Consider the following 25,443-nt stretch of genomic DNA (forward strand, 5'->3'; position numbering starts at 1 on the left):
GTCTTTGGATGCTGAGCTGATAAGGAGGACATGAAGAAGACTGAGAAGGAGCAGCCAGAGCCCCGAGGGAAGGTAGAAGCATATCCCTGAAGTCAGGGAAAGCCTCCAGGGAGGAGAGTGAGTCAGCTGCTGGGGTTGCTGAGAGGCCAGAGAGGCCACACTGAGCACTGCTCGCAGGATTAGCAACTTTGAGGTCATTGGTGACCTTGACAAGAGCGTATCAGTGGCGGGGCAGGGACAAAAACCCAACTGGAATGGGCTCAGGAGAGAATGAAAAGCTTATGAAAGATGACTCTTATTTCTAGTTCCGCTTCTTCTGTTATATATAAATATTCGGTATTGGATGTGAGTACGTTTCAGTATGTGGGATGGAGCATGGGGTGGGTGGGACTTGGGAATGCTGGGCGCCCTGAGGGTGAGCGGCCCTGATCCTCCCCTGGTTGTCATTGGTGCAGCTCTAGAGTGAGATTGTAGTCTGTTTCCTTTGAAATAGAAATGCAGTTCTAATGCAGTTTTTTATTTTTTATTGAATCCCTCTGGGTGAAAACTATATCCTGGAAGCACTGTCACTTTGTGTTGTCTTCTGTTTTTTCTAATAAAGGCACGTTCTTTAATTCAACCCATTGATCCTTTTGTGTGGAAAGGATACAGCAGGGCCCGAGGGGGAGACGTGAGCTGACCTGTGCACACGTAGTCGTGCCTGCTGGCCTGGAAGCCTCCATTCACAGAGTGGATGGCTCGGGTTAGGGGTTCCCCAGAGCCAGAGCAAGTCAAATAATAGAAGCGTGGCTTGTTTAAGGTTTCTTCTATAATTTGTTGCTGGCTGTCATTGTGAATATTATTTCAAAGCATGCGATGAAGCAATTTTCAGAGTGCTGTTTTTATATCATAATTATGCACCAAGAATTTTCTCTTCTGGGAGTTACCTTTGAATTACAGCACTGACTTTTTGTAACACTGTCATCAAGACGAATCAACAAGTCCCTGATGCTAATTATCTTTTCTTTCCCTAAGCCTGTTAAAATGCTAGCACATAGGCCTTTAATGCGTAAATGTTGTTTTTGGATAGTTAAAAGCTTACAGTGACTGATAGAATTAAAACTTTATTACATGTGTTCAAGTGTTTGGTAATAAAGGAAACTATGGTAATAGTCTTTAGAAAGTTGCTAATTACAGGAAAATGCTGGAAAGGGCAAAGACTTCATTTGCAGTGGGTTACGGAGCGTGTTTTTGAGACGTGGAGCTCCAGTGGTTCCAAGTGTGTTTCCAGCGGGTTGTGGTCTATACACATCACGTCAGCGTTCTCTGACCGCCACGTCGACACTGTGTTATTAGTATCGCTGTGACTGTTTTTTCAGCTGAAACTTGTAAATCACTGTACAGTTAGTTAAATGAACATAATTGACTTGTAACAGAGAAATCCTCACACAGGGCCAGCGTGAAATAATTTGTCAGTGCCAAGTGTTGCACACGGTAAACTGGAGTGTGCAGAGGTATAAAGCTAAGCAAATCTTGAAATAAACGTTAAGTCTCTGAAGTCGGTGACTGCAGGATGAAGTCCAGGGTTCTTAGCATGGAATTCAACATGCCAACCCAGACCTGCACACTGTGGCCCACCAGCAAGATTGGCTGCAGACATATTTTGTTTTTTAACACATGAAACGTTTATTTGCCAGCATTTGAAAATTGAGAAATTTTGCATTAAAAAAAATTGAATTTTACACCTTTTAAAAAACTGGAAAGTGTGGCTGTGATCTTTTGGAGAAAGATTGCTTCCCCTTTTACACGGGACGTGTGCTCTGCAGTCCCCCATAGTCCCCCTCGAAGATCCTCTTGCCCCACCCTTGAGACCAAGTGGCCGTTGGTGTTTTCCATCCTGCAGGCTTTACTCCTTGTTGCCGCCCCTGTGGTGATGGGCGTTTGCTGTCCTTGAGTCGTAGACACTTATTTTCCAGGGTCCTCTCAGAGCTCCTAAGTCTGGCCGAATAATTCTCGCTGTCCCTTCAAACAGGGACACCCTCAGTCCGGGTCCTGCCACCTCCTCTTCCACCGAGTGGAGCTGCGCGTTGCTGGTATCATGTCGTTGGAATCTCGCGCACGCTGCTTTGTGCAGTTGTCTTTTTATTTACATTTTCCAGCTCCGCACCTCTGTTAGAGGTTTCTCGAGGGCAACAGCCATATCTTATAATTTGCTAGTGCCAGCAAATTTTAGATTTACTAAGTTAACTATTGTTTAGATTTAGCTTCCAGTGGGTGGTAATCTGTGACCATAACCATGCTGTAGAATAATTAGAAAATATCAAAATCTTGTATAAAATCTACTTCTTAAATAGGGCTTTCTTAATTTACCATGTCCATTCCTTTGTAGCTTTGTAGTAGCGTTTGTGTAATCTGACTTAATTCACTAAACACCTCATTTATTGCCAATTCTCTGATTCTGTATGTAGATGGATGAAGTTTCCAAATAAATAGGTCATTACTCCATACCATTTCATTATTTTAGATATGCTTCTTTCTCATGGCTAATACTGTCTGAAATGTCTTATTTTTTCATTTGACAAGTCGTGTGTACACCGTGCAGAAGGCCCTGGAGACGGTGTGAACTTGACAGGCATGATATCCCTGATCTCCTGAAGCTTTCACCTCTTAGCTGGAGAGGCAGAATTAAATAACAGAGTACGTGACTGTTCAGTTTTGTTAAGCGCTACTAAGAAGTAGGGGAGTGCCGAGCCCTTATAACAGAGCACGCTGGTCTGCGGGGGGTGCTGCCGTGGGCAGTGCAGCGCGACCAGATTCTAAACTTGACGTGCTCATAATTCCATAGCAGTTTGTAAAATATTCTGAATGTAAAAATTTAACCTTAGAAACAAATAGAGGTATTTCTGTAACAAATTAAGAATTAAAAAAAAACTTTTCCAAAGAATTTACCATTGGCTGTAGTCATTGCATTAATGAAAAAGAATTATAATTTATATCTCTAGCATTCGTTGTATTTTGTTTGGTATCTAAGTTGAACTGTATAAATAAGTAAACAAAAGACAAAAGGGAAATTGGGCTAGAAATTTCAGATAAAGCTATCTTGCAAAACAACTTTTATTTTATGAAACTGTAATTATTTCAGGTGTTTTCAGTAAGGACTTTTCTTAATGGCTTTCAAGATAGGATATAAAAAAATAAACGGATATTTTCCCTCAAGAGTAACTGATGGACAGTACCTTTATTCTATATTTCCAAGCCCATGACTGAAAAATATTAATGGTTTATCAGCCTGATCTTAGGCTGAAGTAATATGGTGTCATGAAAAACCTCAGCAGTAAAGTTAATGATGTACGTGAGCCAAAAATCAGAGTGGAATTTTGTGTGGTTGCATATTTTTTATCACAACAATCAGAGATGCTTTAAGAGTTTTTTCCCCAAAGAAAATAGAATTCTATACTTAACTAAACCTATCTAAATATAGTGGTAAAGTTAATGTTTTGCATAGTTGAGTGTCACACTGAAGCAAAGATCAGCTGCGATGGTGCCATTTCTGAAATTTCTGTTGAGAAACTCCTGTTACTTGTAATTATAGAAGGAGATTCAGAAAATTTAACATACTTAAGGAAGTTTTAGTTCAAATAAACCCAAGATTTTCAAATGTGATCTTAAAGGAATTTAAGAAAATCAGATCACAGAATAGTTTTTAAGAAGTGTTGTGTCATGTAGAATTTAAATAAATTCCAAATAAATCTTTCTAAAATAAAATTTTTTAACGTCAAGTGTTCGTTAACTGAGCTCACATTCATTTTAAATCTGCAAAAAGGAGGTTGAACTGATGATTTGTAATTTCCTGAAATACTTGCTTTTTCTGGTGTTTAAGAAGTGGAAAGAGAATTTTTTGTGAATTTCAATCATAGCGTAAAACCTCACAGGGAAAGCTGATGGAAGTTGTCTAATTTTATAAAACAAATTTTCTTTAATTGGCTTATGGATTCTTGATGTAGACTTGCGTTTCTGACCAATAAGTTTTCAGGGAATTTGTGATCAGTATATAGGATCTAAATTAATGCATTTTCACATATAATCTATTTTCTGTTGAGATTTTGAAATATATTCTCAACTGCCAAGGGGCTGGGATGCGTGAGGGTTTGTTAGGGGCTGGGATGCGTGAGGGTTTGTTTGGGTCTGGGAGGTGGTTACTCAGCAGAGTCCCTTCTTCTGGGCTAGACCAGGCGTGTGGTAGTGGTGGCTCCTGCTGGCATGTCTCTGCCTGGTGTGATGCTTTGTCTGTGTTAGGAAGCGAGTTACATCCTCCCAGGGAGCAGGAAGCTGTTTGAGGACGGACAAGGTACTACATCTCTCCCTCCTTTGAATTCTGCCACAGCTCCTAGGAGAAAAGGGCTCTTGACTTAAGCCCCACAGCATACAGCTTTGTTCTTTCAGACCTTTATAAGGCAAGAGAACCGTCATCTAGATTTCAACCTTCAGCAAGTCAGGGAGGCACTTGAGCCGTAAAAATGTAACAGAAATGTGTTTAGGAAAACCCATTTGCCTATCTTCCAAGTCTGACATATAAATAAAATAAAACTTTTCCCATAACAGTGATATGTATTCAGATTTAATGTTGGCATTGAAAAATATACATTTTGTTGCTTAAATTTTCAAAAGGCTATGAAAAATAAAAACTTTGTTCCTTAAACTTTCAAAAGACCGTAAGTAAAGATTGGGTTTTAGAAATTAACATTGGAATGCAGTGTTACAAATGATCTGTGATTTCTCGTTGCAAGAAGGCGATGTCCCTCTTGAAATGCCTTAGTTTGGGGTATCTGCCCAGGCTGCTTTAGAGCAGGGTTTCTTGTCCTCGTGCCACGTGAGCATAATGCAGGGAGAGTGTGCACACATTTCCTCTGCTTCCTGTGGTGACCACGGCACAGGTTTTTTCCTTTGGAAATGCCCGTTTCATCCATGCTGCATTTTTTTCTCCTTGGCTTGACAAGTGGTGGTGTCCTCTCTTGTGATCAGGTTGTCTGCGAGGAGTTGTCTTGACATGGGCTTCTGACCTTTTGAGCTGATATGCTTAGCCCTGTGGCCCAGGAATGAGTGATTGTGGACATCACATTTTCTTAGAAAAGAGTTTATGTTGGTCTTACCTTTCTTTCAGATTGGGGGGAAAAAAGACCAAAAAGTTGGGATTATTTCTAAATAAAATTTATATTGCTGTGTCACCCATCTTCTCTGCTGTTGCCGTGACCTCTTTGAAGATAGGAGTTTTGGCTTCCCCTTATTTCTTCAGCCCTCCTGTTTTCTGTTCCTGCTTCATCTGACACTGGTGTGTTCTATATTGGGATGAAAAGGCTGATAGAAAAGAAATTAACTAAAATCATGTATAGAGCATTCTCCTTCTTAGTTCATTTTATTCAAATTTGTGTGTCTGTGTGTTTCCCCCTGAGGATATGAATAAAGTTACTTTATTATTACCTTTATGAATTTAAACCCTCCACACGCCAGGGAGCAGTTTGACCCATAAAACAAACTAAAAACTGTGCTTATGAATACCTGTGTATCTTCCAAGTCTGCCATACGAGTAAAATTTAGCTCTTTTGTACCGGTAATACAGTTTGATTTAATGGAGCATTGAAGAACATAAATTTCATTTAAGTTTTCAAAACTGAATAAAGATTGAATTTTGAAGATTCCCCGTAGAATGTAGCTATAAAATAGAACATTTTTGTCAAGAGACAAATCAAGATGCCATTGATTAGGTCCCTACAGTAGTTTTAAAAAATCATATATATATTTTAAAATGTTTGATTATGAGAATAATTGTATGTAATCATAAGAATAATACCAAATGGGGTTCTTTCAATTCTCTGAGATGCTAAAATGTAGAGTAAAATAGTTTTTCCTAAATATATATATGTTAATTAACGAGATTTGCCCTCCTAAATGAAGATGGAAATATAGTGGTGCAGTGGGATTAAGAATTCTGACTACCTTAGAGCTTGGTGTTAGCACAAATCACAATTCAGAAGGTGAATTCCATCTGATATGTGAGTGAGGTCATGGATCTTACAGAGTTGTCTGAGACTGGAAGATGCTGCTCCAAGGAAGTACTGTGTTTGAAAGTGCTCTGTCAGTGCGGTGCCTGTGCAGACATACCTCAGGAGCTTAAGCACAGCCGTCTGGGTGGTCGCTACTGCTGACAGGTGTCGGCGGGAGAAAGAGGAGTGGAGAAGTCGTTACAGTGCATGTGGGCCAGCCTGGGCCAGGGTTGCTTCACCTAGGCTGCAGGCCGTGAAGGGGAGACTCTGAAGCCCTAAAGTCAACCACAGGTGTTGTGTGTGTGTGTGCACATGTGTCTGTAGGGCAACGGTGCATAGTGTTCATCAGAGTAATAACCGTGATTCTTGTATATTATCTCTTTCTTAAAAATTAAAGGAACGTGAGCACTTATTTCCTTCCACTAGATTTTCTGGCAGCATCATAATTTATATGACATTTGGTAGTTTTAGAAGGAATGTTTATTTACTATTTGATCCTCAGAGTAACGGTCTCCCTCTTGTACACGGAGGGGGTAGATGACTTGTGTGAGTAGACACCTCTGCCGGATAGAGTTTGTCACAAAACCATGGTGTGATACTTTTCTTCCAGCTCTGAGGCCTATGCTGTTTTCTTGCCGCCAGTCAGTCACCATGTTGATAAAACATTTCCAGAGTGTTTGCAAACTATGATGCAACATTTGATTTCTTTTTTTGTTAGGACTTTTGTAAGTCAATTTTAGTTTCTGCCAGATACTGAATCAACTTATGTTCCTTAATTAGCTTGCATTGATTATGCCATAGAGAATTGTGTCACTCTAGGGTAATCTTTTCAAACATATTCTACTTCCCGTGATAATGCGTTTAACTTGGCACAAAATTCCAGATCATTGGATTTCGTCTGAAGAAAGCAACATATATCTAAAATTTCACACTATCAATCCTTGTTCAGAGCAGCTGTTACTTGAAAAAAGATATTATTTGTAGGATTGGTTTGTAAAGGGAAATTAAAGGGGTTTTGAAATGATTGCACATTATGCATTTATAGGTGAGACAGTGAACAGTTGCTTGATTTCTCCTTAGAACTTTGCATCTTTACATTGGAGTGAAGGCTGTGGAGCTTGAGTGAAGTGGTGCTGGTGTCTCATGAAAGCATGTCTACCATCGGCCTTTCTGGAGGATGTTTTACTTCCATGTGGACTTTGCAAATCAAACCAAGTTTATCATGAGAACATCTGCTCTTGGTTCTTTAATTCAACAGTCTTTTGTGTGCCAGCATTTTGCTGGAAATTCAGTGATGAACCAGGCGTGGACCCACCCTCCAGAAAGGAGAGCCTGGTTGATGAGGGGAGACAGACGGACAGATGAACTGCTAAACCACGTAACAAGTGAAATACTGCCTGTTTAAACTCTGCCGTGCAACTGTTGTTTAACAAGAAATTTCCTTTCATCTCTCCAGAATTCTTGCTAGGTGATAACTTGGGTAAATGTGGAAGGCCAAGCTTCATTTTTACTTACTATCATTTAAAGTTATAGTCTATTTCTAAATCACCATGACTTCCTCCATTTTAATTCTAAGGTCAGTTTAAACTTTCTGAAGCTGTGGATTTTGCCACTTTAGCTGATATTGTGTCACTTGTTTATACGGTGCGTCACGCGGCACAGGTTTTGAGGTAGTGGAGGGTCCTGTAACATGTGGACACTCTCATGAACACATAGAGTCACTACAGATTTTTAAAAATCAGCTTTTTCATGATATAAGTTACATCCAGTAAAAGTAAAGTTACAAATGTACAGAGTCATGTAACTGGTGTCACACAAGACAAAGAACGTTTATCACACCAGGAAGTTTTCTACAGCCTCTCCCACACCACGGACCCCTCTGTCCTGCCCTCACGCTGTCCCACACCACCAATCTGCTATCTTGCCTTTGCGAGAATTTCACGTAAATCAAACCATGGGGCGTAGTCTTGTGTCTCTTGCTTAGCACAGTGCTTTTCAGGTTCATGCCGTTTGTTTCGTCTGCCAGTAGTTTCTTTTCATTGTCTCGTTGTATTCAGTTGTCAGCTGTTACTAGTGGATGTCTGGATGGTTTCCAGCTTGGAGCTCTTTTGAATGAAGTTGCTGTGAGTGTCCATGTGTACTCTTCGGTGGATGTGTCTTTTCACTTCTCTTGGACAAATACCTACGAACTCAGGTATCTGAGCTGTATGGTAAATGAAGCTCTGGCTTTATAAGAAACTGTCAGATTGCTTTCCACAATGGCTGTCCCCTGTAACGTTCCCACCAGGAGTGTCTGAGAGTTCTGCTTGCTCCAAATTCACCAAGACTTGGCATTATCAGTCTTGTTAATTTTAATCCTTCTAGTGGGTGCATAGTGGTATCTCACTGTAGTTTTTATTTGCACTTTCCTAAGGACTGATAATGTTGAGCGTCATTTCAGTGCTTATCTGCCATTTGTATATCTTCTTCGGTGAAGTGACTGTTTAAATCTTTTGGCCATGTTTTTAAAAGCGTTGTCTTCTGTTAGTTTTAAGAGCTGTTTCTGTCTTTGGGATTTCAATCTTTAATCAGATAAATGTTTTGAAAATACTTTTGTCAGTCTGAGAATCACATTCTCATTTTTAAGTGACTTCCAAAGAACGGAATTTCTTATTTTAAGCAAGTCCAGTTTATTTATTTTAAGGAAGTCCAGTTTATTTATTTTAGGGAAGTCCAGTTCATCTTTTTTCCCCGATGTTTAGTGTTTTCTGTGCTCTTAGAAACCCAAGATCACAAAGATCTTCTCCTAGAAGTTTTCTGTAAGTTTTATAGTTTTAGCTTTTACATTTGCATCTGTAATTCATTTCAAGTTAATATTTATATTAAGGTTGAGGTCAGTTTTTTCTGTATGGATATCTAATTGTTCCACACCATTTGTTCAAACTTCATTCCCTCACTGAATTACCGTGGCATCTTTGTCAAAAATCAAATGTCTTTTTATGTATGCCTCTATTTCTGGACTCTTTATTCTGTTCCATTGACCTGCATGTCTGTCTTCAGGCCGGTATTATACTGTGTTGATTACCGTTTGTACCTTTATAGTAGGTCTGCAGATCAGACAGCGAGTACCCCCACTTGGAGTATGAATAGTGAGAGCAGACAGCTTTGCTTTGTTCCATATTAGGGGAAACCATTCAGTCTTTCAACCCTGAAGTGTGATGTTAGCTGTAGATTTTTTATAAATTGTCATGACTTCTTATACTCTTAGAACAAATAATTTCCAAATTCTACACAGATTAATTCAGGTGGATGATGTTTTTAAAAGACTTTAGAGGGAATTTCAGGATTTTATCTCCCCATTATCGAGACCTGTATTGAAGATAAAAAGCCAGTAGATAACTTAAAACTTTCCAAATATTATCTGGAAAAGAATTCCCGTCCCCCCTTCCCTAGAAAGCCTGCACGAGGACCAACACCAGATTCCTCCAGATCTGCGGGTCCTGGAGGACGGCAGGCACTGCTCCGTTAGAGAGTGCTTTTTGATCACTTGAGTAGTTTCTCCTCTGGGTCTGAGACGGTATGATTCCAAGGCAGCTGTTGGTCATATTCAGCCTTCTCTTGGTAGGATTAAGGGCGGAGGATGGCAGTGATGCTCTGCTGGTGTTGGGCGGTGGTGCTGCCCTGAGCACTGGCTCAGCTTGGAGTGGCTGCTCCTCTGGTTTCTCCAGGGTCAAGGCTGTTGGTCAGCCTCAGGACTGGGTGCCTTCCAGCTCCACGAGAGCCGCGTGGAAAGGCAGTGCTCAGCGGAGGGAGAGCAGTTTCTGCGTTGGTTTGATTGGTTGGTTGGTTGGTTTTTAGCTCCAGCCTTCAAAGTTGAGCTATGGTTTCATTTTTCATGGAGGATTAACCTTGTTAGTGTAGGGTGAGGTGGAATTCTGATTTCCTTCCTCCACACCCTTCAAAAACCAGACTTCAGGGCTCTCTCAAAGCATTAGAGGATGATCACTTTGAGAAAGAATGCTCTCTTTTGAGTGTATTCATCCAGGGTATGGGGGATGCACATCACAAAACCAGAAAATCCAATGAAAGGCAGGTCAGATGGAGGCGACTTGACCTGCTCGGTGACTCACTGAGTTTTGTTGACTTCACACCCCAGGGAGCCCAGAGCTTCCCTGTGAAATGGCTTTCGTTTCTATTCTCTTTGGAATATATGGGTAATAACTGAGTTAACTGGGTTTGTATCTTATTTCAAAAGCCCCGTTGAGAAGCGTTGCAGACATAAGGCCTGTGAATTGGTGTATGGCAGATAGCATGTTACTGCATTGGGAAGTTCCACTTGAAAACGAGATCCCACACTTGGTGGAACTGCCAGATTCATGGTCGTTGTCTTCCAGAAGTGAGCTAAGGGAGTTAAACACCGGATGGAGGTAGAAGAGAGCCAGCTTCTGACTGTAGGGTCCCCTGGGGAAACCCCAGGGAGGCCACCCTGCTCCGTGATGTCCCCACAGCCCCCTTAGCAGACTTAGATTCATGTTTCTCCAGAATAGCATAAGTCACCTATCTCCTTAGAGTAGATTGGCTAATGATTTGATGGTGCCTCAGAGGAACAGGGTGTGCGGGGGTGTTCTTAAAGTCTGGAGTGTTGGTCTCTGATTAGTGAAGACTTTCTTAGATATAAGTGTTTTATTTTTTATTTTTTGGTGAGGAAGATTGGCTCTCAGCTAATATCTGTACCCATCTTCCTCTATTTTGTATGTGGGACACCTGCCACAGCATGGCTTGGTGAGCAATGTCTGGGTACATACCTGGCATCTGAACCTGTGAATGCCAGGTTACCAAAGTGGAGCGTGTGAACTTAACCACTACACCACCAGGTTGGCCCCTGGTGTAAGTGTCTTAATGTGTTGGAGATAAATCCCTACATGACAATAACAATAGTAAATATTTTGTGAAACTGTTATAAAGAAGCCATATATAAAATAAACATTTTTTGTTAATTCTCTTAAGGGCTTTTGTAACTGGGGGATGGAAATGGTTTAAAATAGTTTTTCTCTGATGGTTTTATTTATTGAAGCATAGTTGAGGTACAATATTATGTTAGCTTCAGGTGTACAACATTTTCTCTGATGTTTTACATTGATACTTGCAGATGTCTTTATGAGGTTATGTGACATCTTTGTCTCTGACTTATACTCATAGCAAACCCACAGAGGGGTGTTACGTGAGGGCTCTTGTAGCAACGGAGGCCTTGCAGGAATGTGCAGAGGGACCCTTGCCGTGAGGCTTGTGGGCTGTGCTCTCGCCCTTCGCTTAGTGTGCAGGGGCCTGGACGGGGCCTCGCTCACATGGGTCTGTGTGTGGCACCTTTGGCACGTGCACAGCGTGTGTGTGTGTGAGGGTGTGTCTCACAGCAGATGCTGCTCCCTTGGGTGTGTCTGTTTAACAAAATAATTTTGGCCCATGGTTTGTGTGTCTAAGAATTCCTGGCATCTCAGTCTTTTCTGGCTTCATAACCCTGTTTACATGTGGCTCTGCACCTCTCAGGGTGGAAGGCAAGGTCTTATTAGCATTGGGGTCTGTTTACTTCAGGAGATCATTTAACTTTCTTTTTTTTTTTTCTGTTTTTTTTAAAGACTGGCACCTGAGCTAACAACTGTTTCCAATCTTTTTTTTTTTTTTCCTGCTTTATCTCCCCAAATTCCCCTGGTACATAGTTGTATATCTTAGTTGCAGGTCCTTCTAGTTGTGGCATGTGGGATGCCGCCTCAGCATAGCCTGACGAGCGGTGCCATGTCCGTGCCCAGGATCTGAACCAGTGAAACCCTGGGCCGCCGAAGGCGGAGCCTGTGAGCTTAACCACTCGGCCACAGGGCTGGCCCCTAACTTTCTATTTAAACATATAAAACGTGAACTTTCTGAAAGGAGACAGGATTAAACTAATTGTTTCCCACCCGTGGGAGTTTTTAGATAGAATTTAGGGAAGAAAGATCCTGGAAGGAGAAGCACGCAGGTGCCCCAGTTTACTGGAGCCCTCCCGGCAGGTCAGGTTGCTCGCTCAGTGTCGGGCCCTTCACCTGTGAGAACACCGGCTTGGACCACGTCCCCTCTGAGCCCGGGTGCAGCAGTGACATTTTCAACTGATTGTATTGTGTTCCATTATTTTCCCTTTAGTAGGGGATGGAAACCCAGAAGTTAACACATACACATGCCGCTGAATTGTAAAACTCTTAGAGTAATTCATTGACAACAGCAGGATTCCAAGGCTTTTTTCCATTTGAGGGTCGTGGGAACAGCTGTGTAGTAGGCAACACAGCCCTGTCTAAGGTCCTCTTAGTCTGTCGCCGCTGTTCTTTGCACGGGTCCTCGATGGCCTCCCCTTGTGTTGGGAGTAGCGAGCTTTAGAATTCCCTGCTCATCCTGCCTCGTGTGTCTTTTTGAAGCTTGATCACAAGTGTGTGGTTATTCACAGCATTTTCTGATTTATTTTACTTTTTAAATTGTGAAATACACACAAAGAAGAGTGTTTACGGCGTCCATGTACACTTTAAACAGTAACAGTAATAACACCACTGTATCCATACCAAGCTTAAGGAAAAGAATGTTTCCCCAGCTCCTTTTGCGGCTCCTGCCCCTGTCTGAAGCCACCCCCGCCCCCTGAGCCCCCCTCAGCTCCACCATGAAAGTTTGGGGGCTCATCCTGCCTGTGCGTTCCTTCCAGTCCCACCACATACGTGCATATCCCGGGCGAGTCCCCGTGGAGTCGCCCGTTTCTGCGCTTCCTGTTCCTAGGAAGGAAGCATACTGTGTATATTCTTCTCTAACTTGCTTCTTTTGCTCAGTAGTGTTTTTGAGAGTCGTACTTGTTAACTGGTAGCTGTTATTCATCAGTGGTCACTGCTGAATTGTTTTAATGTACCATTTTATTCTATCGTCAATGGACTTTTATCTTTCTAGTTTTTACATTTATTTCGTTGTTGTTGTTAAGAACCATTTAATGACATGGAAAATCCTTTTGCAATGTTAAAAGAAAGTTAGCAACTTCCCAAATGCTTAATTCAATCTTTCTTAAAGGCATTTGTGCTCTCTTTGGAAAAAACCTTTCAGGGGAAAAATAAGTCAAGTTAATGTTAGGATTCCATATATTACTACCAGATAATGAGAATTTCACAGCAAAACCATTATCTAGAACGCTTCAGTTCCTGTGTCGGGGGGAACTGAGTGAAGTCCCCTGAATGAAGGAATCAGAATTTCATTGTGGAAATTAGAAGCAGATGCTTCTAAGTTGGAAGATTTTCCCTGAGAACAGCACTTTTTGTTGGCGGTGTCATGCTAGAAATTCATCTTGGTTGAAAGGAATTTTTGTCCCTGGTTGCTAAACCTGATATGAGTTTTGAATACAGATGGCTGTGAAAAAATAAAGTTTTTGTGGTTTAAAATGCATGAGTTTTACCATCGCTTCTGCTCTTCTTGTGGGCTGCCTATCTTGCATCTCCCCTCTCTCCCAGCTTCCCAGAGGGACCCAGGTTTTGGATGTCCATGTCCTTCAGGGAAAGTGAATCCCACCCCCAGCTCCAGCTCTCGAGATGGGCCCTGGGGCTGACGCTGGTCTGACTGTGCCATGCCCCTGCCACTGCACGGCAGCTCGGGACCCGAGACCCCCAACCAGGGGGAGTGTCAGAGCTCATCTTTGCCTCCAGGTTCTGGTCCATGTGGCCACTGAGAGATGCAGCCTTAACGTGAAGTGACCAAGGCACCAGGAAGAAGCTGGTGACATCGCAAGCCACCACATCAAACCACCCACAAGCCCACTGTCTACTTCTAGGCTTCAAGTTACTTTGACTTTTATAAACTCCTCTGTATCATTCAAGTAGTTTACTAATAGTTAACACTTAGATAGTGTATACCATATGACTTGCAACATCCTGTAAAGTAGATACTGTTGTTATTTCCATCTTACAGATATGGAAGCTGAGACCTAGAGGGGTGAAGGGACCCGTCCAGGCTCATACAGCTAGTAAGTAGCTGGCTGAGAGTCGAACCCAATCAGTCTGGCTGCAGAGTCCGGGGTTAAGTTGGATATTTTTGGTACTTGCAGCTTAATGCGTCCCAACTGAAGGATCTTTTCTGTGCTTGCACACAGGCTGGTTTAACCCAGTGCACAGGGAGACCTTCCTCGAAACTGTATTTTGTTGACGGTGTTGGAGAGTAGTATCTCCCATTACGTTCAGCCGCTAAATTTAAAAACAAGAAGAAATGTTTGCCTTTTTCTTTGTAACTGACACACAGAAAATGTTCAGTAAGCTCTTGCCAATACTGACTCCCATTGCTGCGGTGGGGGTGAGGGCTTGCCTCTTAACGTAATTTTAATCTTAATTGCTGGGGAATTTGTTCACATTTCTGGTGAATTTCTAAATCATTCAGCACGTCGTGCTGGGTACCTGTTACAGACCCAGTACTGTCCCAGGCATTAGAGACCTAGAGATGCTGATAGGTCGCGACCTTGAGGGGATGCTGGTCCTAGTGGGGAGAGAGACTCGCCAACAAGGACAGGTGCCAAGAGTGCAGGAGGAGCGCCCTCAGCCCCCTGCTGGCGTGCTTCCCGGATGGCATCTTCACTTTTCCAGGGAGAAGAAGATACTTTGTGTTTTGTTTTGGTTTTGTTTATTTTCCGTGAGGAAGGTTGGCCCTGACCTGACATCTATTGCCACTCCTCCTCTTTCTTTTGGCTTGAGGAAGATTGGCCCTAAGCTAACATCTGTGCCAGTCTTCCTGTGCTTTCTGTGGGGGACACCACCACAGCGTGGCCATGAGTGGAGCAGGTCCACACCTGGGATCTGAACCGCGAACCTAGGCTGCCGAAGCAGAGCACAAACTTAACCACTCGGCCTCGGGCCGGCCCCCTGCCTGGTTTTTGTTCTTTTGGAGGTGGGTGGTGGGCAGGATAGTATAAAGCGAGGATATTACAGGCAGAGGAAACAGTGTGGTCCAAAGCAGAGAAATACGAGAGCAGGTCCTTTGAGGGAGCCACTGGGGAGCCCTTGCAGCAGTACAGAGCGTGAGTTAGAGAATGTCACACTGAGGACGGAGGGACTGACGGTGAGAGATTGCTGTGCCTTAGTGTGGCGGTGTCATCCCGTGGAAGGTCTCTGTGCCTTAGCGTGGCAGTGTCGTCCCGTGGAAGGTCTCTGTGCCTTAGCGTGGTGGTGTCGTCCCATGGAAGATCTCTGTGCCTTAGCGTGGCAGTGTCGTCCCGTGGAAGGTCTCTGTGCCTTAGCGTGGCAGTGTCGTCCTGTGGAAGATCTCTGTGCCTTAGCGTGGCGGTGTCGTCCCGTGGAAGTGCTGTAGTGCCGAAGGGGGCAGCTGGGTGATGCACAAGGTCAGAGCAGGTGTCGTGAGGTGGCCTGGCTGCGTTGCGGGCTGCAGATTTGAAGAATGAGACGGGACTTGCAGATCTGGGAGAGAACATGCTGAGGGCCACGGTGGAGGGGGGAGCCACTGAACAACGGCCGGGACAGAGGGACGACTTTCTTTTTCTCACTAAGATTGTTTAAATGTGTATGGGGCACCTAAGTCTGTCCCAGCCGTTCGACCTTAGAGGTCACTTTTGTTATCTTCCTCTCCCTCGCTTTCTTTGGGCCTTATGTTTGGAAAGATCGTCTATCAAAATAAGTCATTTGTTTTCATTTTTTAAATCTGACACCTAAAACTAAATGTGTTATCAAAATAGGCACTGAAAAATGATGTTAAAGTTCCTTAGGTGAATGGTCTTTTAATGTCCCTTGATATTATTGTGGGTAAACACGCAAGTTTTCTCAGGCTTTTTGAGATATTTGAAGTAACTGTGAAGAGTCCCATCACTTCTTCCGTGAACCCAGAACAGAAGCCATTGCAGTTGTTGGTTGAGTGAGTTATGCTTATTACTGTTCTCTTTAGAGAGTGTACCAGAATCGGGCTTTCAGAAGTGTGTTTTTAAGTTCAAGGGTAAAATGAAGTGCTTTCATTTTCCTGAGCACTGCTGTTGTTTCTCCCTTTGCTTTGCCTCTGTAATCAAGTGGATAAAGTGAGTGTGGTCCTAGCAGAACGTGATGCCCAAGAAGGGGAAAGTGCAAAGACTGGGAGTCAGAGAACCACAGGTGCAGGGGAGCACTCCCAGCCTGCCTTCTCCTGGCTCTGGGCTCTGTGTGTGTGCATGGGGGGCAGCGCAGACCCTGTGGGGGCCAGGCCCCTCTCCTGCCTCCCCCAGGCGCCCTACCGGTGATGCCCCCTCCTGGGCCACTCCTTCTCCCCGCTGCTCTCCGTGAGCTCCTCCTGGAGTGCTGTGCTCCCTCAGCTCCCAGCCTTGGCAAATCCAGGACCCTCGTGGTACCACGCAGTTCAGCATTTAACTTAACGTACAATCATGTTACCTCCTCTTGTTTCACTGTGTTAATCTTGACTCTTCAAAGCGATTATAAGCTCTCTAAGGACCAGAATCTAGAAATGGCATGAGAGACAGGAAATAGTGCAGTCTAACAAAGTGCCGGAGGGCTCAATTTGGTTGGCTCTGCTCGTTCGCTGACTAGCAGAACACCTGGGGTCTTTTTCTTTCTTTTCTTTATTTTTTTTAAATAGGGGCTTTTTAAATTTCTGCTAGTTCTATTATAAAAACATAGTGAAATGGTAGTTTTTGGCTCTAGGTATTTGTGATTTGGGGATAATGTGCTCAATAAATGGTGTTTTTTTGTTATTGATGTTATTTTTGACATAGTATAATTTACTAATGCATTCCTGTTGTTCGACTATTTAGATATTTCTCCCGTTTTTACTCTGATGGATAGTGGTTCAGGGGGGACTTTTGTTCAAAAGTGTGGTTTGCTTTAGTTGAACTACTTCCTTCTATATATTCCCCAGAAGTTGGATTATTGGGTCAAAAGACATGAACATGTTTATGATTCTTCCTGCAAAGTCCTATTGATTGCAGTGACTTAAGTGCTAGCCACAGCTTACGAGTGCAGTGATGTCACTGATTTTTCTCCTTGTTTGCAGTGTACGGCTCTTTGCCTGTCTTTCTCATATTCTCCCTTCTCTGTAGCCAAGGATTAGCCACATAATTTTATTCTTTAAAGGATGATAAGCATTGCTTGGCACCAGTACAAGTCCGCTTTAATTGGAAGGTTCTTTTTCATTCGTGGTCCCAAGGTATTGCAAATCTCATTGGCTAAATACAGAAATGAAATAATGTGTTAGTTGCTAATAGAAAAATACCATTTATTTTAGGGCTCAGGATGTGATTCATGACAGAATAGATAGATTATGACCACCACCCGTTACCAAAAAGCAGTTCTTCCGCTTGCTTTCCAGGATGTGAAGACAGTAATGTTACTTGGTAGTAAATGAGTAATGCATTTAATAATCTTCACAACAGTCCCGTTCCTGAGACGAGAAAAATGGACACAAAGAAGTAGAGACTCCCCAGGGGCACCCAGGCGGCAAGTGCCAGAGCTGGGGTCCCGTCCAGGCCGTCTGGCTCCAGAGTCCAGGCTCTAAAGTCTGTTGCTCTGTCCCTCTTTCCAAACTCAAGCTTTCTGTGGACTCAGTGATTACGTTTCAAGTATAGTTATTGTAGTATATGTACGTATCTACACGGGCATATATTTACATACATGTATATGTAAAATACGTATGTTTACATATTTAAAATAGATAAAATATACATATATTTACATATGTACATTTCATACAGTAACTGTTATTACAATAACTGCATTTTAAGTGACATCACTGCCGCTTTTGTCATATACAGTCTGGTCACAGCCTCTGTTAGATTACATTTGGTAATTAGTTAATGATTTTCCCTTACCAAATTTATAGAATAGGCCCCAAACTAAGCTGTTTTTACCAAAATTTCTACAACTATACCATAAACTGACCAATGCCCAAATTATATATCAACCATAGTTTCCAGTTACTTTCTTTGCAGAAAAAGCACTTTTTTTTGCAGCTACTGTAATTTATTACAAATGGACAGTACAATAAAAGCACATTCAGCACAATTCTGTGAAAACACATTGTGATCTTTAATAAGATTGTATTATTCACTCACAAATTAGCATTCAAGATGAGATGTTCTCTTTTTGCTGGAAATTGCTGTGAGGAATTGATGGCTCTGTCTGCCTTGCTGGCCTTCAGTGAACTTGTGCGTTCTTCCCCTGGTCACATGCCCCTGTGGTGCCCCTGGAGGGTGCTGGTGTCCTGACAGCAGCTCCACCACCTGAACCTTTCAGTTATTAAGAGGTGTCTTCCATCTTCCAGGTCTTCTCTGCTAATGATGAATATCACCCGTAGTGAACAGTCTCCTTTGTTTGAGAGAGAAACTTTAAAATGTAGAGCATTTTTTTTCAAGTAAATATTGATGTTGGTAGCCAGTGGTAGTAGACACTTGGTGAATCAGTGAGTGAGTGCCTCACATGGTAAGTCAGCTCCTTGTTTGGATGGGCTGTGTTAGAGAGGACTTGCTCAGTTACAAAAGGGCAGTATTAGCTTGAGAGAAAAGATAATTTATTGGCTCACTGTGGGAATTCCTAGGAGTGGCTTCTGGCTTCAGACGCAGCTAGATGCAGTGTTTCAAGTGACGTAGTCAAGACTTCTGAGCTTTGCTTTCTTCTGTGTTGGCATCCTTCTTCAGCAAGGCTTTTACCCCATAAAGATGGTGGCAGCCCCTCCAGGCTCCTGTCGTTCTTATAAATAACAGTCCAAATGCCGAAGCAGCCCTCCAGGCCAGCTTTTGTATAACAGATTTCATGGAGGAATTCGGGGTTTGCGTGGGTTGTATGTTCATCATTTAGACCAATTACTGTGACTGGAGAATGGGGTACCCTGTTTGGCCAGCCCTGGGTCACATCCCTACCCCACATCTTCTTCCACCGTCCAGAGTAGACAGCACGCTGTGATTGATAGCCCACTGGAAACATCTGGGCTGGCACAGGGGCACTCCCTAGTGGAAAGATGCTGCCAGACCGGTGAAAAGAGATGTCCTCTACATTCCATCCCGTGGTCAGCCAGCACACATTTGAACCTGTGCATTCATGCGTGCTTTCTCTTTTTTAATACGTAAGATTTTAAAGAGGTCACCACCTAATATAATGCAACTGTCCCATTTACTTAACGTCCCTAACCCAAAGTAGACTTCCCAAAATTTAGCTTAGTTACTGCATCTAGCTCTCAATTCCAGATCTCTAGGTGATGTGGATTCTTGATCAGTGGTAGATCGGTTGTAGATGTGCCTTCTCACTCACGACTCACTGTTATTTTAATGAACATCCCCTCAACAACGTGATATCAGCACTTTATCCGTTATCTCATCCAGTCTTTCCAATAATCCTGAGAGGCCACTATTTCAGATTTTACAGATGGAGAATCTCAGGTGAGAAGCTAGTGTTTGTAGAATCCAGATTAGGACCCAAGTTTGACTGACTGGGGAGGTTAAGTCTGTCTTAGCCAGTGTTCTGTCCGTGTTGTCTCTAGACAGCTGAGGTCCAGCCATCTGGGAAGTGATTGCAAGCTTCCAGCAGTCCCTCGCTCGCCTGCTAGAGCAGCGGGTGGAGGACGGGAGACGGCAGCAGAGTCCGATGTTCTTTCCAGAGGGCTTGGCTCCACACAGTTGGCAGATGCCACCTACGTTCTCTTTTAGGTGAAACGGTAACTGCAAAACAGGCCATGAAGTAGAAGGTGTTCAGCTTACCTGTTCTTCAGGGCGAGAAAAGTGACCCTACTTAAGGGAGAAAATCCTTGTAATACAGAGCACACAGACAACTTGAAGGTCGGGTGTCAGAGTCCAGGCCAGGTTCCATATTTCCAGGTACTAGGGTGACAATATAGGCTCTCCAGGAGCGAGTGCCCGGTGAAGGTGGAGGTGTGCTCACGTGAGACGTTGGGTAATACACTGCCCTGAGAATTCCTTTCAAGAACCTGAACTTCAAAGCTGCTCTTTTCCCTCCTCAAGGCCACAGTGCGTGGTTGTGTGTCCTCGTTGTAGCTTCTAGTTCTTCTGTGTGAGCCGCTGCCACAGCACGGCTGCTGACTCGCGAGCGGTGTAGTTCCACCCCAAGAACTGAAACCAGGCTGCCGAAGCAGAGCACACTGGGCTTTACCCGCCAGGCCCTTGGGGCTGGCTCAGAGCTGTGCTGAAGCCAGAGGCCGGTAGACGTTCAGGAGGAGGTTCAAGCACAGTTTCTGAGTTTGGAACACGATTGCTGAGCCTTCAGTTGGAAAACCAGTGTTTGGTAAGAGTTGTGCCGTTACTTAACAACAGCTGGATGATGGAAAACAGCCTGTGGCTCTGAGAAAGCCTGTGGAGCGCTGGTTCTCAGCAGTGGGTGGTTTTCCCCAGGGGTGTGGGCGCGTCTGGAGACAGTTTGGGCCATCACACTGGGAGGTGGGGAGGTGCCCCTGACGTCTGGTGGGCAGAGCCAGGGACGCTGCTGAACACCCTGCAGTGCGCAGGGCGGCCCCACTGCAGAGGATGTTAGGCCCATAATGTCCATAGTGCCAGGGCTAAGGAACCCTGCTCTGGAATCTTCCCCGTCCAACGACATGTGTAGTAAGCTGAACAGTCAGCATTTAGCAGCATATCCTGTATGCCTGCCACTGGAGATTAAAAATGTACGTACGTGTAGCCAGTGGCCTGGCTCCGAGGAGATCTGAGGAGATGAGGTAGAGGAGAGCAGTAAAACTTCCTCCTGAGCCCGAGGTAGTCTCAAGGCCAGCCCCGATTCCAGGGGAGGGAAGGGATCCCACCTCTGAATGGGAAGCTTGGCGAAGAGTTGATGGTTTTCTTTATTATACGTAAGTCCTTAACGGCACCTGACACAGCAAGTATGTAGTAAACGTCAGCTTTAGTCAGTGCTGCTCCTCACCTTTTCTGAACAGTAGGTGAGCCTTGCCATTTACTTTCCTTCTGCTTGAAAAACTTCCCTGGGATGGATGGATGGACGGACGGATGGATGGACGGAAATGACATCCCTCTCTTCATTCTGGCATCTGCTTCAATATTGACTTGTCAGAGGTGCTTCCTCTGATACCATGTCTGAAATGGCACCCACACGACCACCTTGTCTCCGTCACCTCTCTCACGTGCTCTGGGTTTAGTTTTTCTTTGTCGCTGATACCAGTGTCTACATTACGTATGTGTTGTCTGTCTGCATTAGAGCAGAGTATTGCTTTGTCCGGTGCTGTGCACTCAGCACCTACAACAGCACGTGGCACACAGTAGGTGTTTGATGAGTGAACATAAAAGAAACCCCGCTCATTTTACCCAAGGCATCTTGATATTCCTTTTAGGGCACCATGCATTAAGACTGTATACTCTTGGAGCTGGCCCCGTGGCTGAGTGGTTAAAGTTCCATGTGCTCTGCTTTGGTGGCCTGGGGTTCGGGGGTTCGGATCCCAGGTGTGGACCTGCTCCACTCATCAGCCACACCGTGGAGGTGTCCCACATACAAGTACAGGGAGATGAGCACAGATGTTAGCTCAGGGTGAATCTTCTTCACACACAAAAAAGGACTGTACGCTCTTTATCCCATGATGATCCTGGCCGCGGCATTCACGGACTCGGTGCTGCCATCTGTCACGCCTCCCCGTGCCTTGCCCACTGGGGCCCGCGTGCTCTTGGGAGCAGGAACAGCGTCCTCACCTTCGGCTTCTTGGCGGTGGTGTGTCCCTGACTGGACACTGAGCTCACGGGTGTGAGGGCACGTCTTCTGTTGCCTCTCTGTTCTGCTTTCAGCGAATGGGCACTGCCCTGCTCTGTGTCACTGGGGCCTCGTAGATGTGGGGTGGTTCAGTTGGAAGGTGGGACTGGCTGCAGTCCCCTTTTCCAGGATGCTTTTTCGCATTGTTTTTGTTAGGTAGTAAAGGTACCTTTTGACTGTTGAATATGCCTACTAACCTTGCCTCCTTAGAGTCATCTTCTGATCAGATTACCATCTTTCACTTTTTTAGGGTGACAGTCTCAGCATTGAGAATCCTCCAAAGTAAGGCTGTGTTATGTGGGCAGGAAATTTCTGGTGACCTAGTTGTTTGTTTTTTTTACTTTTTTAATTTCAGAATACTTTTAGATACACTAGAGTATCAAAGACAGTACAGAGAGTTCCCGTATGCCCCTGTTACCTCTTACACGACTGTGGTACATTTGTTACAACTGATGAACCAGGAGTGATACACTGTAATGAACTGAAGTCTGTACTTTTATTGCGAGGTGACCCAGTTTTAAAGGTTGTTTTCAATAATTTATAAAAAATGGAAATCAGTATTGATTGTCCACAGGTGGTTAGCTTCCTGATTCTTAAAAGAAATGTAACTTTGTAACCAATGGGGGCTTATCAGGAAATAAGGGACTTTCAATAATGTGGGTTTAAAATTCAAGTGAGGGATCTGATAGCTTAACGTACTTTGTAAGTGGGGTATTAATAAAAAAGGCAGGTGGGGTTGGATCCCTGTTGAAGCTCTTCAGTTGTTGCCTGGGAGACAGGACACTGCCACGCGGCCTGCTCTGCCTAGGTCGTCTCTCCTCGATCCTTGGACAGGAGAGGCTGCCCTGGGCGGGAGCTGTGCCCTCCAGGGTCGAGCTGGGACCTACCATAGGACACGGAATAGGTGGCCGGTGGCTGAGAGGCTGATGTTTCAGTTCACATTGGCGTACGTTTTGTCTGATTCTTTTCCCCAAGACTGCCCAGTTGAAAATTAAATTGTGTCCTGGAGCAGGTGTGGGTATTCTGCTGTTTCATGGAGCCTTCGAACCAACTCTAATGCAGTCCTGGGTGAAGTACGAACTTAGTCCCCGTCTCCCCCACGGCCTGTCTGGTTTGCCATCCTCAGAACAGAAAGCAGCCGTGAAGCAGGACTGTTTCTCAAAGACTCTGCTTTCATTAAGTTTTCTTCAAAAATCCTCTTCCAGTCTTTTTTTGCTGCATTGTTTGAATCATAAAATAAATAAAAATTGTACTCAAATGAAATTTTAAAATTATTTTAATGAAGCTCTGGAAACATCCCAAACCTTAGAACATGTTTTTTCCATAGTTTATTTTTTAAATTCTAGAAAGTAGGTCAGTAGAAAAAACCCCTTAAATTAGTTCAGTTAGAAATGGAAAATTGTAGGAGTAACTCAGTTTGAAGTGTAGATTTAAATAAGAAGGATTATACTGGGGTTAATGTCATAAGGGTTTGAATTTAAGTAAGATGCATTTAATCATAGCTTATAATTTCTTCTTGAGAAGATTTTAATAGCAGAGAGGAGGCCTAAGTGTTGGAATATATCAATACATAGGGAAAAAATTTCCATGAAATATAACATTTGACAAGGAGATTGTTTGGAACTATATTTCTCAGGTGGAATATCTGAGAATATTGTTCTATGGGACCTTAATAGATAGTTCTTGGGAGGTGGGGAGTATTCTGTGCCCAAGTAAGTTTGAGAACTGTTAAACAGATTTAAGAAGTTGCCTGAACGCCTTCTCAGGGCCTTTAACATGTTCTGAATTTCTGAGAGAGGCTGTATATAGGATACCCAGCTTCCCCAAATTATTTATCACTGGATCAGCTAGTAACGTTCTTCAGGAAAATGTTCTGAGTACACAAATTTCACCTGTTTTAGGAATTTTTACCTTTGAAAATGCGAGGACCTTTTTCCAGTTGTAATGATGACGTGCTGTCTTCGCATCCGTTGCTTGTCCCCAGTTCTGTGTTTCAAGTTGTGTTCCCAGCGTACACCGTGGAGGTGTCACATGCAGCCCTCCACTCAGCACCCCCCTGGTGTGAACTGAAGTTGGGCTCCCATCACAGCTGCGTGTCAGAAGTACCTGGGCAGCTTCTCTAAAAGATCAAGCTTACTGGGCCCCGACCGTGGAGGTTCCTCATTTGTGGAATGTCACTGTGCTCAGGAGTCTGCAGCTGTCACAGATGCCCAGGTGATTCTGGGGCACTGGCCCTGACCTCAGGCAGCGCTTCGGGACTGTCAAACTGGGTGGGCCTGGCTTTGGCGGGCAGCTGGCTGGTGGTCCTGGAACACATGGGCCGACCATCCCATCCTGGAGGGAGCTTCGGCCCTGGCCTCAGTGACCCTGCAGGTGACGCACTGGCTGCAGCCTGGTGGGGAGCAGTGGCTGTCATCCTTTAGGAAAAGCAGAATTCTGAGGGGCTTTCCGTCACCTTCCTGGTGAGGAAATACTGTATGTGGGACGGCCGTTTGTTTTTACTTAGTTTGAGTAGCTCCCTTGTGAATGGCATTTTATTTAAACTTTAAGGAGAAGTATTAGTTTATATTTACTCATGGTGGCATCTGAGAACGTTATTCTCCCCTGTCTTCCTGCTGGCAACAGGTGGACATTTAACCTTAAGCAGATAGGCCAAGATTCTACCTCATTTGTGCTTTGCTATTAAAACTGCGTGATTATACTCTCTGCCTGGTGAAACAATTCCATATTCCTGGAAATTCCTACATATCCTACAGATAAAGCTGGAAAGGAACAATATAATTACTGATGGTTTGAGAGGGAACTAGTCTTAACATATGTTGGTTGAATAGTGTTATAATAGCAATAATGTATGAACCCTAGACACACTCTTTAAAGGTAGGAGATATCCACCACTGTTTTAAAATTATTCTGCAATGTCTTGCCAACGCAATGAGACATGAAACAGATATTGAAGGTGTGGTTATTGGAAAATTGGAAATAAAATCTTTATTACTTGCCAACGAAATAGTCTACATTGGAAACCTGAGGGAAGTTAAAAAAATTAATATGTTTAATGAACTGATTAGATATGAGATGTATTCAAGATTCACAGCCTTTTGTAGACAAACGTGGTTTAATATGCAGTCATGTTTGTGTACATATTAACTGGTTGGTGAAGTAACAAGTGGGCAAATTAAGCCTGCGTTGTCGGGTTACAGCGTCAGGAGAGAGAGCAGCACTGTGAAAACTCAGGGGGAGAGACGGTGTGGGGAGGCCCCGCCTGGCGAGCGTCGTGGAGAGAGCCATGAAAGCAAGTCCTGCGATTCCGCGAGCCTGGAGGGCACGGCTTCCTCCTTCCCCAGGCAGAGCGGGCTGGGCAAGGCAAGTGGTGGAAGCCAGACCACAGTGGTGCGAGAAGGAATGCCGTGGAGGAGCCAAGGCGTCTGTTGGAGTTTGCTGGTAATGGAAGCAAAGAGAGAGGTTGGGAATTTTGTTGTTGTTGCTGTTTTGTCGTTTTACCCTTGGGACCTTTGTTGTTTCCCATGGGACTGGCGGCCCCTCCGGGCAGGCCTCTGTCTGCGAGCCCGGCCATGATGGCGCTGCCTGGACCGTGCGAGCGCCCGTGCTGTGTCTGGCTCCTGACTGCCGTGAGAGCTTTGGGGTGGTCAGTAGTGGCGCAGCACAGCACACGTCCCTGGGTCCTCACGCGTCAAGCTGGGCAGCCACAGCTCCGA

General features: G+C 44.1%; 1 protein-coding gene across 15 annotated transcripts in view; it reads left to right on the top strand.

Annotated features, from left to right (window-relative positions):
* Positions 1–25,443, top strand: part of FRMD6 (FERM domain containing 6) — a 203,662-nt gene that overhangs the window by 143,275 nt on the left and 34,944 nt on the right. The window contains exons 1-2 of one of the 15 annotated variants that reach the window (XM_070504349.1): positions 23,649–23,941; positions 24,928–25,168. The exons of 12 other annotated variants lie outside the window; for them this stretch is intronic. The gene's annotated coding sequence lies outside the window, so the exon portion shown is untranslated. Of the gene's footprint in view, positions 1–17,687; positions 25,190–25,443 lie in introns of those variants that run through there. 2 more of the 15 variants (XM_070504351.1, XM_070504347.1) reach the window with 2 other exon arrangements.

The sequence above is a fragment of the Equus asinus genome, chromosome 2 (genome assembly GCF_041296235.1).
Source record: "Equus asinus isolate D_3611 breed Donkey chromosome 2, EquAss-T2T_v2, whole genome shotgun sequence".
In the NCBI taxonomy this organism is placed as follows: Eukaryota; Metazoa; Chordata; class Mammalia; order Perissodactyla; family Equidae; genus Equus; species Equus asinus.